The 14,203-nt window shown below is 47.6% G+C and overlaps 1 pseudogene; it reads right to left on the reverse strand.

Moving 5' to 3' along the window:
* Positions 1-14,203, reverse strand: part of LOC141219308 (pentatricopeptide repeat-containing protein 1, mitochondrial-like) — a 704,077-nt pseudogene that overhangs the window by 269,329 nt on the left and 420,545 nt on the right.

The raw sequence follows: 14,203 nt of genomic DNA on the forward strand, positions 1-14,203 counted from the left end.
ATATAGTGTCAGTGTGTGTGTATAGGTAATACAGTGATCACCAGTGACATTACACACAGGAGCTCTGTATATAGTGTCAGTGTGTGTGTGTATAGGTAATATAGTGATCACCAGTGACATTACACACAGGATCTCTGTGTATAGTGTCAGTGTGTGTGTATAGGTAATACAGTGATCACCAGTGACATTACACACAGGAGCTCTGTATATAGCGTCAGTATGTGTGTATAGGTAATACAGCAATCACCAGTGACATTACACACAGGAGCTCTGTATATAGTGTCAGTGTGTGTGTACAGGTAATACAGTGATCACAAGTGACATTACACACAGGAGATCTGTATACAGTGTCAGAGTACAGGTAATACAGTGATCACCAGTGACATTACACAAGGCAGCTCCGTATATAGTGTCAGTGTGTCTGTATAGGATGTACAGAGATCACCAGTGACATTACACACAGGAGCTCTGTATATAGTGTCAGTGTGTGTGTATAGGTAATACAGTGATCACCAGTGACATTATGCACAGGAGCTCTGTATACAGTGTCAGAGTACAGGTAATACAGTGATCACCAGTGACATTACACAAGGCAGCTCCGTATATAGTGTCAGTGTGTTTGTATAGGATGTACAGAGATCACCAGTGACATTACACACAGGAACTTTGTATATAGTGTCACTGTGTGTGTATAGGTAATACAGTGATCACCAGCGACATTACACACAGGAGCTCAGTATATAGTGTCAGTGTGTGTGTATAGGTAACACAGTGATCACCAGTGACATTATGCACAGGAGCTCTGTATACAGTGACAGAGTACAGGTAATACAGTGATCACCAGTGACATTACACACAGGAGCTCCGTGTATAGTGTCAGTGTGTGTATATAGGTTGTACAGAGATTACCAGTGACTTTACACATTGGAGCTCTGTATATAGTGTCAGTGTGTGTGTATAGGTAATACAGTGATTACCAGTGACATTACACACAGGAGCTCTGTATATAGTGTCAGTGTGTGTGTATAGGTAATACAGAAATCACCAGTGATATTACACACAGGAGCTCTGTATATAGTGTCAGTGTGTGTGTATAGGTAGTACATAGATCACCAGTGACTTTACACACAGGAGCTCTGTATATAGTGTCAGTGTACAGGTAATACAGTGATCACCAGTGACATTACACACAGGAGCTCTGTATATAGTGTCAGTGTGTGTGTGTGTATAGGTAATACAGTGATCATCAGTGACATTACACACAGGAGCTCTGTATATAGTGTCAGTGTGTGTGTATAGGTAACACACATACTCACCAGTGACATTACACACAGGAGCTCTGTATATAGTGTCAGTGTGTGTGTATAGGTAGTACAGAGATCACCAGTGACATTACACACAGGAGCTCTGTATATAGTGTCAGTGTGTGTGTATAGGTAATACAGTGATCACCAGTGACATTACACACAGGAGCTCTGTATATAGTGTCAGTGTGTGTGTATAGGTAACACACATACTCACCAGTGATGTCTCTAGGTGAAGTTCTTTATCTGCCGCAGACCGATATATCACATCTTCTATGCAGGACTTATCTCTGCAGAAAATAACATAGTTAGCTATAACTGATCACTTCCAGAGCACAATCTACACTTTTCCCAAGATTTCTACACTGCATGAAATGACAAAAAAAGAAATCTAGTGCCGCACTACACAGTAACATTGCTCCAGTGTCATTCTGTGCCGGCTCATCTCTGTCAGTAGACATATTGTCTGATGACAAAGATGTAGCAGAGCTGAAGACAGAAGACCTATGGATTACGTTGGAGTGAGGATTTTTCTTTATTAAAGATGGAGTCCCTAAATGAGTTTTATTTTTAATAAAAAAAAAAAATTTCTGTCTTTTTTTTCGGTTTACTAGAAATTCATGGTGGCTATGTCTAATTTGGCGTGACACCATGAATTTCGGGCTTAGTACCAGCTGATAATACAAAGCTGGTCTGGTACTAACACTATTATTACCCAGGGTGCCACTCACCACCAGGGCCGCTGGAAGAGCCGGGTAAAGCACCTGGAAATGGTGCTATGAGGAATGCGCCATTTTCAGGGGTGGCTGCGGGCTGAGATTTTCAGCGTGGGGGGCCAAGAACGCTTGGGCCTTACCATGCTGCGAATCCCAGCCCCCAGCTGCCTTGTTTTATCTGGCTGGCGATCAACATATGGCGGGAGCTGGGCAATGGGCATGATTATCAAATAATATATACCTGACAGGGGCCCATAGATTCTGCTGCCTCCAATAATATATACCTGACAGGAGCCCATAGATTCTGCTGCCTCCAATAATATATACCTGACAGGGGCCCATAGATTCTGCTGCCTCCAATAATATATACCTGACAGGAGCCCATACATTCTGCTGCCTCCAATAATATATACCTGACAGGAGCCCATACACTCTGCTGCCTCCAATAATATATACCTGACAGGAGCCCATAGATTCTGCTGCCTCCAATAATATATACCTGACAGGAGCCCATACATTCTGCTGGCTCCAATAATATATACCTGACAGGAGCCCATACACTCTGCTGCCTCCAATAATATATACCTGACAGGAGCCCATAGATTCTGCTGCCTCCAATAATATATACCTGACAGGAGCCCATAGATTCTGCTGCCTCCAATAATATATACCTGACAGGAGCCCATACATTCTCCTGCCTCCAATAATATATACCTGACAGGAGCCCATAGATTCTGCTGCCTCCAATAATATATACCTGACAGGAGCCCATACATTCTCCTGCCTCCAATAATATATACCTGACAGGAGCCCATAGATTCTGCTGCCTCCAATAATATATACCTGACAGGAGCCCATACATTCTCCTGCCTCCAATAATATATACCTGACAGGAGCCCATACATTCTGCTGCCTCCAATAATATATACCTGACAGGAGCCCATACATTCTCCTGCCTCCAATAATATATACCTGACAGGAGCCCATAGATTCTGCTGCCTCCAATAATATATACCTGACAGGAGCCCATACATTCTCCTGCCTCCAATAATATATACCTGACAGGAGCCCATACATTCTCCTTCCTCCAATAGTATATACCTGACAGGAGCCCATACATTCTCCTGCCTCCAATAATATATACCTGACAGGAGCCCATACATTCTCCTGCCTCCAATAATATATACCTGACATGAGCCCATACATTCTCCTGCCTCCAATAATATATACCTGACAGGAGCCCATAGATTCTGTGGCCTCCAATAATATATACCTGACAGGAGCCCATACATTCTGCTGCCTTCAATAATATATACCTGACATGAGCCCATACATTCTCCTGCCTCCAATAATATATACCTGACATGAGCCCATACATTCTCCTGCCTCCAATAATATATACCTGACAGGAGCCCATAGATTCTGCTGCCTCCAATAATATATACCTGACAGGAGCCCATACATTCTGCTGCCTCCAATAATATATACCTGACAGGAGCCCATAGATTCTGTGGCCTCCAATAATATATACCTGACAGGAGCCCATACATTCTGCTGCCTTCAATAATATATACCTGACAGGAGCCCATAGATTCTCCTGCCTCCAATAATATATACCTGACAGGAGCCCATAGATTCTGCTGCCTCCAATAATATATACCTGACAGGAGCCCATACATTCTGTGGCCTCCAATAATATATACCTGACAGGAGCCCATAGATTCTGCTGCCTCCAATAATGTATACCTGTCAGGAGCCCATACATTCTCCTGCCTCCAATAATATATACCTGACAGGAGCCCATACATTCTCCTGCCTCCAATATATATCTGACAGGAGCCCATACATTCTGTGGCCTCCAATAATATATATCTGACAGGAGCCCATACATTCTGCTGCCTCCAATAATATATACCTGACAGGAGCCCATACATTCTCCTGCCTCCAATAATATATACCTGACAGGAGCCCATACATTCTGTGGCCTCCAATAATATATACCTGACAGGAGTCCATACATTCTGCTGTCTTCAATAATATATACCTGACAGGAGCCCATACATTCTCCTGCTTCCAATAATATATACCTGACAGGAGCCCATACATTCTCCTGCCTCCAATAATATATATCTGACAGGAGCCCATACATTCTGTGGCCTCCAATAATATATACCTAACAGGAGCCCATAGATTCTGCTGCCTCCAATAATATATACGTGACAGGAGCCCATAGATTCTGCTGCCTCCAATAATATGTACCTGACAGGAGCCCATACATTCTGCTGCCTCCAATAATATATACCTGACAGGAGCCCATACATTCTGCTGCCTCCAATAATATATACCTGACAGGAGCCCATACATTCTGCTGCCTCCAATAATATATACCTGACAGGAGCCCATACATTCTGCTGCCTCCAATAATATATACCTGACAGGAGCCCATACATTCTGCTGCCTCCAATAATATATACCTGACAGGAGCCCATACATTCTCCTGCCTCCAATAATATATACCTGACAGGGGCCCATAGATTCTGCTGCCTCCAATAATATATACCTGACAGGATCCCATAGATTCTGCTGCCTCCAATAATATATACCTGACAGGAGCCCATACATTCTGCTGCCTCCAATAATATATACCTGACTGGAGCCCATACATTCTCCTGCCTCCAATAATATATACCTGACAGGGGCCCATAGATTCTGCTGCCTCCAATAATATATACCTGACAGGATCCCATAGATTCTGCTGCCTCCAATAATATATACCTGACAGGATCCCATAGATTCTGCTGCCTCCAATAATATATACCTGACAGGAGCCCATACATTCTGCTGCCTCCAATAATATATACCTGACAGGAGCCAATAGATTCTGCTGCCTCCAATAATATATACCTGACAGGAGCCCATAGATTCTGCTGCCTCCAATAATATATACCTGACAGGATCCCATAGATTCTGCTGCCTCCAATAATATATACCTGACAGGATCCCATAGATTCTGCTGCCTCCAATAATATATACCTGACAGGAGCTCATACATTCTGCTGCCTCCAATAATATATACCTGACAGGAGCCCATACATTCTCCTGCCTCCAATAATATATACCTGACAGGAGCCCATAGATTCTGCTGCCTCCAATAATATATACCTGACAGGAGCCCATACATTCTGCTGGCTCCAATAATATATACCTGACAGGAGCCCATACATTCTGCTGCCTCCAATAATATATACCTGACAGGAGCCCATACATTCTGCTGCCTCCAATAATATATACCTGACAGGAGCCCATACATTCTCCTGCCTCCAATAATATATACCTGACAGGAGCCCATACATTCTCCTGCCTCCAATAATATATACCTGACAGGGGCCCATAGATTCTGCTGCCTCCAATAATATATACCTGACAGGGGCCCATAGATTCTGCTGCCTCCAATAATATATACCTGACAGGAGCCCATACATTCTCATGCCTCCAATAATATATACTTGACAGGGGCCCATAGATTCTGCTGGCTCCAATAATATACACCTGGCAGGAGACCATACATTCTGCTGCCTCCAATACTATATACCTGACAGGAACCCATACATTCTGCTGTCTCCAATAATATATACCTGACAGGAGCCCATACATTCTGCAGCCTCCAATAATATATACCTGACAGGAGCCCATACATTCTGCAGCCTCCAATAATATATACCTGACAGGAGCCCATACATTCTGTGGCCTCCAATAATATATACCTGACAGGAGCCCATACATTCTGCGGCCTCCAATAATATATACCTGACAGGAGCCCATACATTCTGCTGCCTCCAATAATATATACCTGACAGGAGCCCATACATTCTGCTGCCTCCAATAATATATACCTGACAGGAGCCCATACATTCTGCTGCCTCCAATAATATATACCTGACAGGAGCCCATACATTCTGCTGCCTCCAATAATATATACCTGACAGGAGCCCATACATTCTGCTGCCTCCAATAATATATACCTGACAGGAGCCCATACATTCTGCTGCCTCCAATAATATATACCTGACAGGAGCCCATACATTCTGCAGCCTCCAATAATATATACCTGACAGGAGCCCATACATTCTGCAGCCTCCAATAATATATACCTGACAGGAGCCCATACATTCTGTGGCCTCCAATAATATATACCTGACAGGAGCCCATACATTCTGTGGCCTCCAATAATATATACCTGACAGGAGCCCATACATTCTGCTGCCTCCAATAATATATACCTGACAGGAGCCCATACATTCTGCTGCCTCCAATAATATATACCTGACAGGAGCCCATAGATTCTGCTGCCTCCAATAATATATACCTGACAGGAGCCCATACATTCTGCTGCCTCCAATAATATATACCTGACAGGAGCCCATAGATTCTGCTGCCTCCAATAATATATACCTGACAGGAGCCCATACATTCTGCTGCCTCCAATAATATATACCTGACAGGAGCCCATACATTATGCTGCCTCCAATAATATATACCTGACAGGAGCCCATACATTCTCCTGCCTCCAATAATATATACCTGACAGGAGCCCATAGATTCTGCTGCCTCCAATAATATATACCTGACAGGAGCCCATACATTCTCCTGCCTCCAATAATATATACCTGACAGGAGCCCATACATTCTCCTGCCTTCAATAATATATACCTGAGAGGAGCCCATACATTTTCCTGCCTCCAATAATATATACCTGACAGGAGCCCATACATTCTGCTGCCTCCAATAATATATACCTGACAGGAGCCCATACATTCTCCTGCCTCCAATAATATATACCTGACAGGAGCCCATACATTCTGCAGCCTCCAATAATATATACCTGTCAGGAGCCCATACATTCTGCTGCCTTCAATAATATATACCTGAAAGGGCCCATACATTCTCCTGCCTCCAATAATATATACCTGTCAGGAGCCCATACATTCTCCTGCCTCCAATAATATATACCTGACAGGAGCCCATACATTCTCCTGCCTCCAATAATATATACCTGACAGGAGCCCATACATTCTGCTGCCTTCAATAATATATACCTGCCAGGAGCCCATAGATTCTGCTGGCTCCAATAATATATACCTGACAGGGGCCCATACATTCTGCTGCCTCCAATAATATATACCTGACAGGAGCCCATACATTCTCCTGCCTCCAATAATATATACCTGACAGGAGCCCATACATTCTCCTGCCTCCAATAACATATACCTGACAGGAGCCCTTAGATTCTGCTGGCTCCAATAATATATACCTGACAGGAGCCCATACATTCTGCTGCCTCCAATAATATATACCTGACAGGAGCCCATACATTCTGTGGCCTCCAATAATATATACCTGACAGGAGCCCATACATTCTCCTGCCTCCAATAATATATACCTGACAGGAGCCCATACATTCTGCTGCCTTCAATAATATATACCTGACAGGAGCCCATACATTCTCCTGCCTCCAATAATATATACCTGACAGGAGCCCATACATTCTCCTGCCTCCAATAATATATAACTGACAGGGGCCCATAGATTCTGCTGCCTCCAATAATATATACCTGACAGGGGCCCATAGATTCTGCTGCCTCCAATAATATATACCTGAGAGGAGCCCATACATTCTCATGCCTCCAATAATATATACTTGACAGGGGCCCATAGATTCTGCTGGCTCCAATAATATACACCTGACAGGAGCCCATACATTCTCCTGCCTCCAATAATATATACCTGGCAGGAGCCCATACATTCTGCTGCCTCCAATACTATATACCTGACAGGAACCCATACATTCTGCTGTCTCCAATAATATATACCTGACAGGAGCCCATACATTCTGCTGCCTCCAATAATATATACCTGACAGGAGCCCATACATTCTGCAGCCTCCAATAATATATACCTGACAGGAGCCCATACATTCTGCAGCCTCCAATAATATATACCTGACAGGAGCCCATACATTCTGCAGCCTCCAATAATATATACCTGACAGGAGCCCATACATTCTGTGGCCTCCAATAATATATACCTGACAGGAGCCCATACATTCTGCTGCCTCCAATAATATATACCTGACAGGAGCCCATACATTCTGCTGCCTCCAATAATATATACCTGACAGGAGCCCATACATTCTGCTGCCTCCAATAATATATACCTGACAGGAGCCCATACATTCTGCTGCCTCCAATAATATATACCTGACAGGAGCCCATACATTCTGCAGCCTCCAATAATATACACCTGACAGGAGCCCATACATTCTGCGGCCTCCAATAATATATACCTGACAGGAGCCCATACATTCTGTGGCCTCCAATAATATATACCTGACAGGAGCCCATACATTCTGCTGCCTCCAATAATATATACCTGACAGGAGCCCATACACTCTGCTGCCTCCAATAATATATACCTGACAGGAGCCCATACATTCTCCTTCCTCCAATAATATATACCTGACAGGAGCCCATACATTCTCCTGCCTCCAATAATATATACCTGACAGGAGCCCATACATTCTCCTGCCTCCAATAATATATACCTGACAGGAGCCCATACATTCTGCTGCCTTCAATAATATATACCTGACAGGAGCCCATAGATTCTGCTGGCTCCAATAATATATACCTGACAGGGGCCCATACATTATGCTGCCTCCAATAATATATACCTGACAGGAGCCCATACATTCTCCTGCCTCCAATAATATATACCTGACAGGAGCCCATACATTCTCCTGCCTCCAATAATATATACCTGACAGGAGCCCATAGATTCTCCTGCCTCCAATAATATATACCTGACAGGAGCCCATAGATTCTCCTGCCTCCAATAATATATACCTGACAGGAGCCCTTAGATTCTGCTGGCTAAAATAATATATACCTGTCAGGAGCCCATACATTCTGCTGCCTTCAATAATATATACCTGAAAGGGCCCATACATTCTGCTGCCTTCAATAATATATACCTGACAGGAGCCCATACATTCTGCTGCCTCCAATAATATATACCTGACAGGAGCCCATACATTCTCCTGCCTCCAATAATATATACCTGACAGGAGCCCATACATTCTCCTGCCTCCAATAATATATACCTGACAGGATCCCATAGATTCTGCTGCCTCCAATAATATATACCTGACAGGAGCCCATACATTCTGCTGCCTCCAATAATATATACCTGACAGGAGCCCATACATTCTGCAGCCTCCAATAATATATACCTGTCAGGAGCCCATACATTCTGCTGCCTTCAATAATATATACCTGAAAGGGCCCATACATTCTCCTGCCTCCAATAATATATACCTGTCAGGAGCCCATACATTCTCCTGCCTCCAATAATATATACCTGACAGGAGCCCATACATTCTGCTGCCTTCAATAATATATACCTGTCAGGAGCCCATACATTCTGCTGCCTTCAATAATATATACCTGACAGGAGCCCATACATTCTGCTGGCTCCAATAATATATACCTGAAAGGGCCCATACATTCTCCTGCCTCCAATAGTATATACCTGACAGGAGCCCATACATTCTGCTGCCTCCAATAATATATACCTGACAGGAGCCCATACATTCTCCTGCCTCCAATAATATATACCTGACAGGAGCCCTTAGATTCTGCTGGCTCCAATAATATATACCTGTCAGGAGCCCATACATTCTGCTGCCTCCAATAATATATACCTGAAAGGGCCCATACATTCTCCTGCCTCCAATAATATATACCTGTCAGGAGCCCATACATTCTGCTGCCTCCAATAATATATACCTGAAAGGGCCCATACAGTGCTGCCAATATGATAAGCGAACCAGGGGGGCCCTCTGTTCTCTGTACAGGGCCCAGGGGGGGTAGGGGGCGGGGTTTGGGGGCGTGGCCAATGGGACCCAGGGCCCACCGTGGGATTTCCTGATCCTCCGGTGGGCCAGAACGCCCCTGGTGGGGTCCCTGTGCCCCCCTAACAGGTGACATACTAACTAGCTGAAAATTTACACCCCAGCACCATCTTTCTATCTCTTAAGCTGACAGTGAATGTGTTGGTAGTGTGGCGCCCCTGAGGGTTCAGTTGCCACAGGGGTACTGCACCTCAGAAAGAGGTGTGGTATCTCCTCTCTCAGGTAAGGATGGAGCATCACACAAGACCCTACTTCACACTCAACACTACACCACTCCTGTCCTGTAGGGCAGAGGTCCCCAACCTTTTTTGCACCAGGGACCGGCTTTAAGCAAGACCAGTTTTCCATGGCCCGGTGGGGGTGGGGGCGGGGCTTTGGTCATATGGGGGTGGGGTTATGGAGGGGTGGAGCTGTATGGGGAGGATGCTGGCGGGACCTCGGTGTACAGCGCTGCTAAGTAGCAGCATTGTACATTGAGCGTCAGTGTATACAGCGCTGCTGTTTAGCAGCGCTACACACTGAACACCGGTACCGGGAGCCGCGTCACTGAAGCCAGTCTGCTGCCCCAGCACGCCCCACATAACATGTTCTGCCGGGGGCGTGTCAGTGAGGAGAGCCTGCCGCCCCACCCCGTCAGGAACAGACCATGCTGTGCAGGAGGGCCGCGTCACTAAGACCCGCCCCGTGACGTACAACAGGTACCATGCTGTGCTGTGGAGGGCTGCGTCACTAAGACCCGCCCGACGCCCCACCCCGTCCTGCATAATGTTCTCTGCCGGGAGCTGCGAGCTGTCACGGCTATGGCAGAAAACATTATAAATCCACACAGAGCGAGTTCTGACCAGGCGCAGGGCCGCGGAGCTAGCTGTCAGCGGCAGGGCCGGCTCCAGGTTTTTCTGGGCCCCGGGCGAAAGAGTCTCAGTGGGCCCCTTTAACACATACCACGATTCATGATGCAGAGATACGGCGGAGAAATATATATATATAGTACAATGCAAAGATTTCACTTCATGAGTGATATCTATTGTAAATTCTACAATAGCTCAGAAACCGGTGAATCGCTCCACACAGAATAGTGGCCCCCATATAAGGCTCCATACGGAATACTGGTCCCCATATAACGCCCATACGGAATACTGGCCCCCATATAACGCTTCATACGGAATACTGGCCCCCATATAAGGCCCCATACGGAATACTTGCCCCCATATAAGGCCCCATACGGAATACTTGCCCCCATATAAGGCCCCATACGGAATACTTGCCCCCATATAAGGCCCCATACGGAATACTTGCCCCCATATAAGGCCCCATACGGAATACTGGCCCCCATATAAGGCCCCATACGGAATACTGGCCCCCATATAAGATCCCATACGGAATACTGGCCCCCATATAAGGCTCCATACGGAATACTGGCCCCCATATAACGCTCCATACAGGATACTGGCCCCCATATAACGCTCCATACAGGATACCGGTCCCCATATAATGCTGCATGCAGGCTGTTACCCCCCACATAATGCCCCATACAGGCTGTCCCCCCCTTATAATGCTCCATGCAGGCTGTTACCCCCCACATAATGCCCCATACAGGCCCCTCCCTTTTAATGCTCCATGCAGGCTGTTACCCCCACATAATGCCCCATACAGGCTGCCCCCCCCCCTTATAATGCTCCATGCAGGCTGTTCCCCCCCACATAATGCCCCATACAGGCCCCCCCCTTTTAATGCTCCATGCAGGCTGTTACCCCCCACATAATGCCCCATACAGGCTGCCCCCCCTCTTTATAATGCCCCATGCAGGCTGTCACCCCTCCTCTTTATACTGCCCCATGCAGGCTGTCACCCCTCCTCTTTATACTGCCCCATGCAGGCTGTCACCCCTCCTCTTTATACTGCCCCATGCAGGCTGTCACCCCCCCTCTTTATAATGCCCCATGCAGGCTGTCACCCCTCCTCTTTATAATGCTCCATGCAGGCTGTCAACCCTCCTCTTTATACTGCCCCATGTAGGCTGTCACCCCTCCTCTTTATACTGCCCCATGTAGGCTGTCACCCCTCCTCTTTATACTGCCCCATGCAGGATGTCCCCCCCCTCTCTTTATAATGCCCCGTGCAGGCTGTTCCCCACCTTATAATGCCCCATGAAGGCTGTTCCCCACTTTATAATGCCCCATGCAGGCTGGTCCCCACCTTATAATGCCCCATGCAGGCTGTCACCCCTCCTCATTATAATGCCCCAAGCAGGAATCCCCCCCTCTTTATAATGTCCCATGCAGGCTGGTCCCCACCTTATAATGCCCCATGCAGGCTGTCACCCCTCCTCATTATAATGCCCCAAGCAGGAATCCCCCCCTCTTTATAATGCCCCATGCAGGCTGTTCCCCACCTTATAATGCCCCATGCAGGCTGTCACCCCTCCTCTTTATAATGCCCCAAGCAGGATGCCCCACCTCCCCTCTTTATACTGCCCCATGCCTCCATACATTAAAAAAAAAAATCAAATACTCACCTCCCTTCTCCTCACCTGCTACCTGCTGCCCGCTGCTCGGCTCCGAACTCCAGCGTTGTCGTTTCTTCCCACTCAGCGCTCCCTGTGACGGCTCAGGGGAGGGCGCGGTGTAAAGACGTCACCGCGCCCTCTGACCTGAGACGTCACAGGGAGCGCAGAGCAGGAAGACAGCTGATCTGCGGAGGCACGGGGAGAGGTAAGTATCGGGCTGCCGGGGCCCTGAGCAAGCGGCGGAGAAGGGCGGGCGCTGACACCGCTCTCCTCTCCTCCGCCCATAGCCCAGCGGGGTGCGCGACCGCCAGTGGGCCCCTCTGCCTGCTCAGAGCCCCGGCATTTGCCCGGGTGCTGACGCCGGCCCTGGTCAGCGGCGCCGCGGACCGGCTGAAAAACCCCAACGGCCCGGTCCTGGTCCGCGGACCGGCGGTTGGGGACCTCTGCTGTAGGGGGCCTAAATGCACCAGGGTGCTGCCCCGGCCCGCGATAGAGGAGATGGGGAGGAACCAAAGATGGTGGGAACCATGTAGTGGGTGAGGGTGGAGGAAGCACTTTACTTTAGCATCATATATATACAGCGGCCATCTTTATAACCTAGTCTTTTGTCGTGGTTCCTTGGGAAGGTCAGTCAGCACAAAGCTGCGGCCGGCTCAGGGGTCACGGTTCCCGGTCTCAGGCCTCGAGACGGGGGGTTGGGGCAGAGTTGAGTTATAGCTAGCTCTGTCCCCGGTCAGAGTCCAATCAAGAAGGCCCAGGAGGGGAGCAGAGGAGATAGGCTCCACAGACGAAAGGATCCCAGGAGGGTACGGATGGAGCGGAGTCGCCACCTGTATTCTTCACTCTGGCCTAGCCTGAGGGACTCCTGCCGCAAGAGGGGACCGGCCCCCGATATCTGACAGTGTACTTCACGTCATCGTTAGAAAAGCCCGGAGGCTTAGTGGATCCCAGGGGGATACGGACGCAGCGGAGTCGCCACCTGTATCTCTCAACCTGTGTATATCTAGTGGGACCCGGCCTTACTCCACGTTTACATCACATACCGTCAGGAGAGGACTCAGTGGGAGAATCTAGGAAAGAAAGGAACACCCCAGCGGGGTCTTGACAGGTGCTCCTGATCTACCTAGGAAGTGCTGAACCCCTTCCTGGTGGCCGCAGAGCGCCACGAGAAGCAGAGAGAAGCTTTGCAGCTGCTACTTCATCAAAGTGAGTAAATCTTGGATGACTTCACATACTGCCTCCGTTTGATCATTCCTGCGCGGCACTGCACCCACCACAACTCCCCAGATCCTCCAAACTGCCCTGAGGCTTACTCCACCTGTGGGGAGTAGTACCAACCAAGCTGTCAGAACATCAGCCTCAGAGGACTGCTGCAGCGCTGGTGGCCATCACCAGAAACCACAGGTGGCGTAGTCGAACATCCACTCATCCAATAGCCCATTCTTTTTATGTGACAGCCCTGGGCACGGACTGGGTCGCGGCCACGACGACACCCACATACCCCCACCATATATTGTCCGGCACCGAGTAACCCCACCGCTCAGGGAGGGCGTCGCAGTAGCAGATAGTTCAAAGCTGTCCACCTTTCTCGAATTTAGTAAGTGACCCCCTGGTCCCCACAGAAGAACTGAACTCTGGTGGTGCCTTCTGATGGCGGCTAAGTCCCCGGCCAGACATGGTGCACTGGTGATTCCCCGTGGAATGATTA

The sequence above is a fragment of the Phyllobates terribilis genome, unplaced genomic scaffold, assembly GCF_046119375.1.
Source record: "Phyllobates terribilis strain yellow unplaced genomic scaffold, ASM4611937v1 Scaffold_261__1_contigs__length_2674298, whole genome shotgun sequence".
In the NCBI taxonomy this organism is placed as follows: Eukaryota; Metazoa; Chordata; class Amphibia; order Anura; family Dendrobatidae; genus Phyllobates; species Phyllobates terribilis.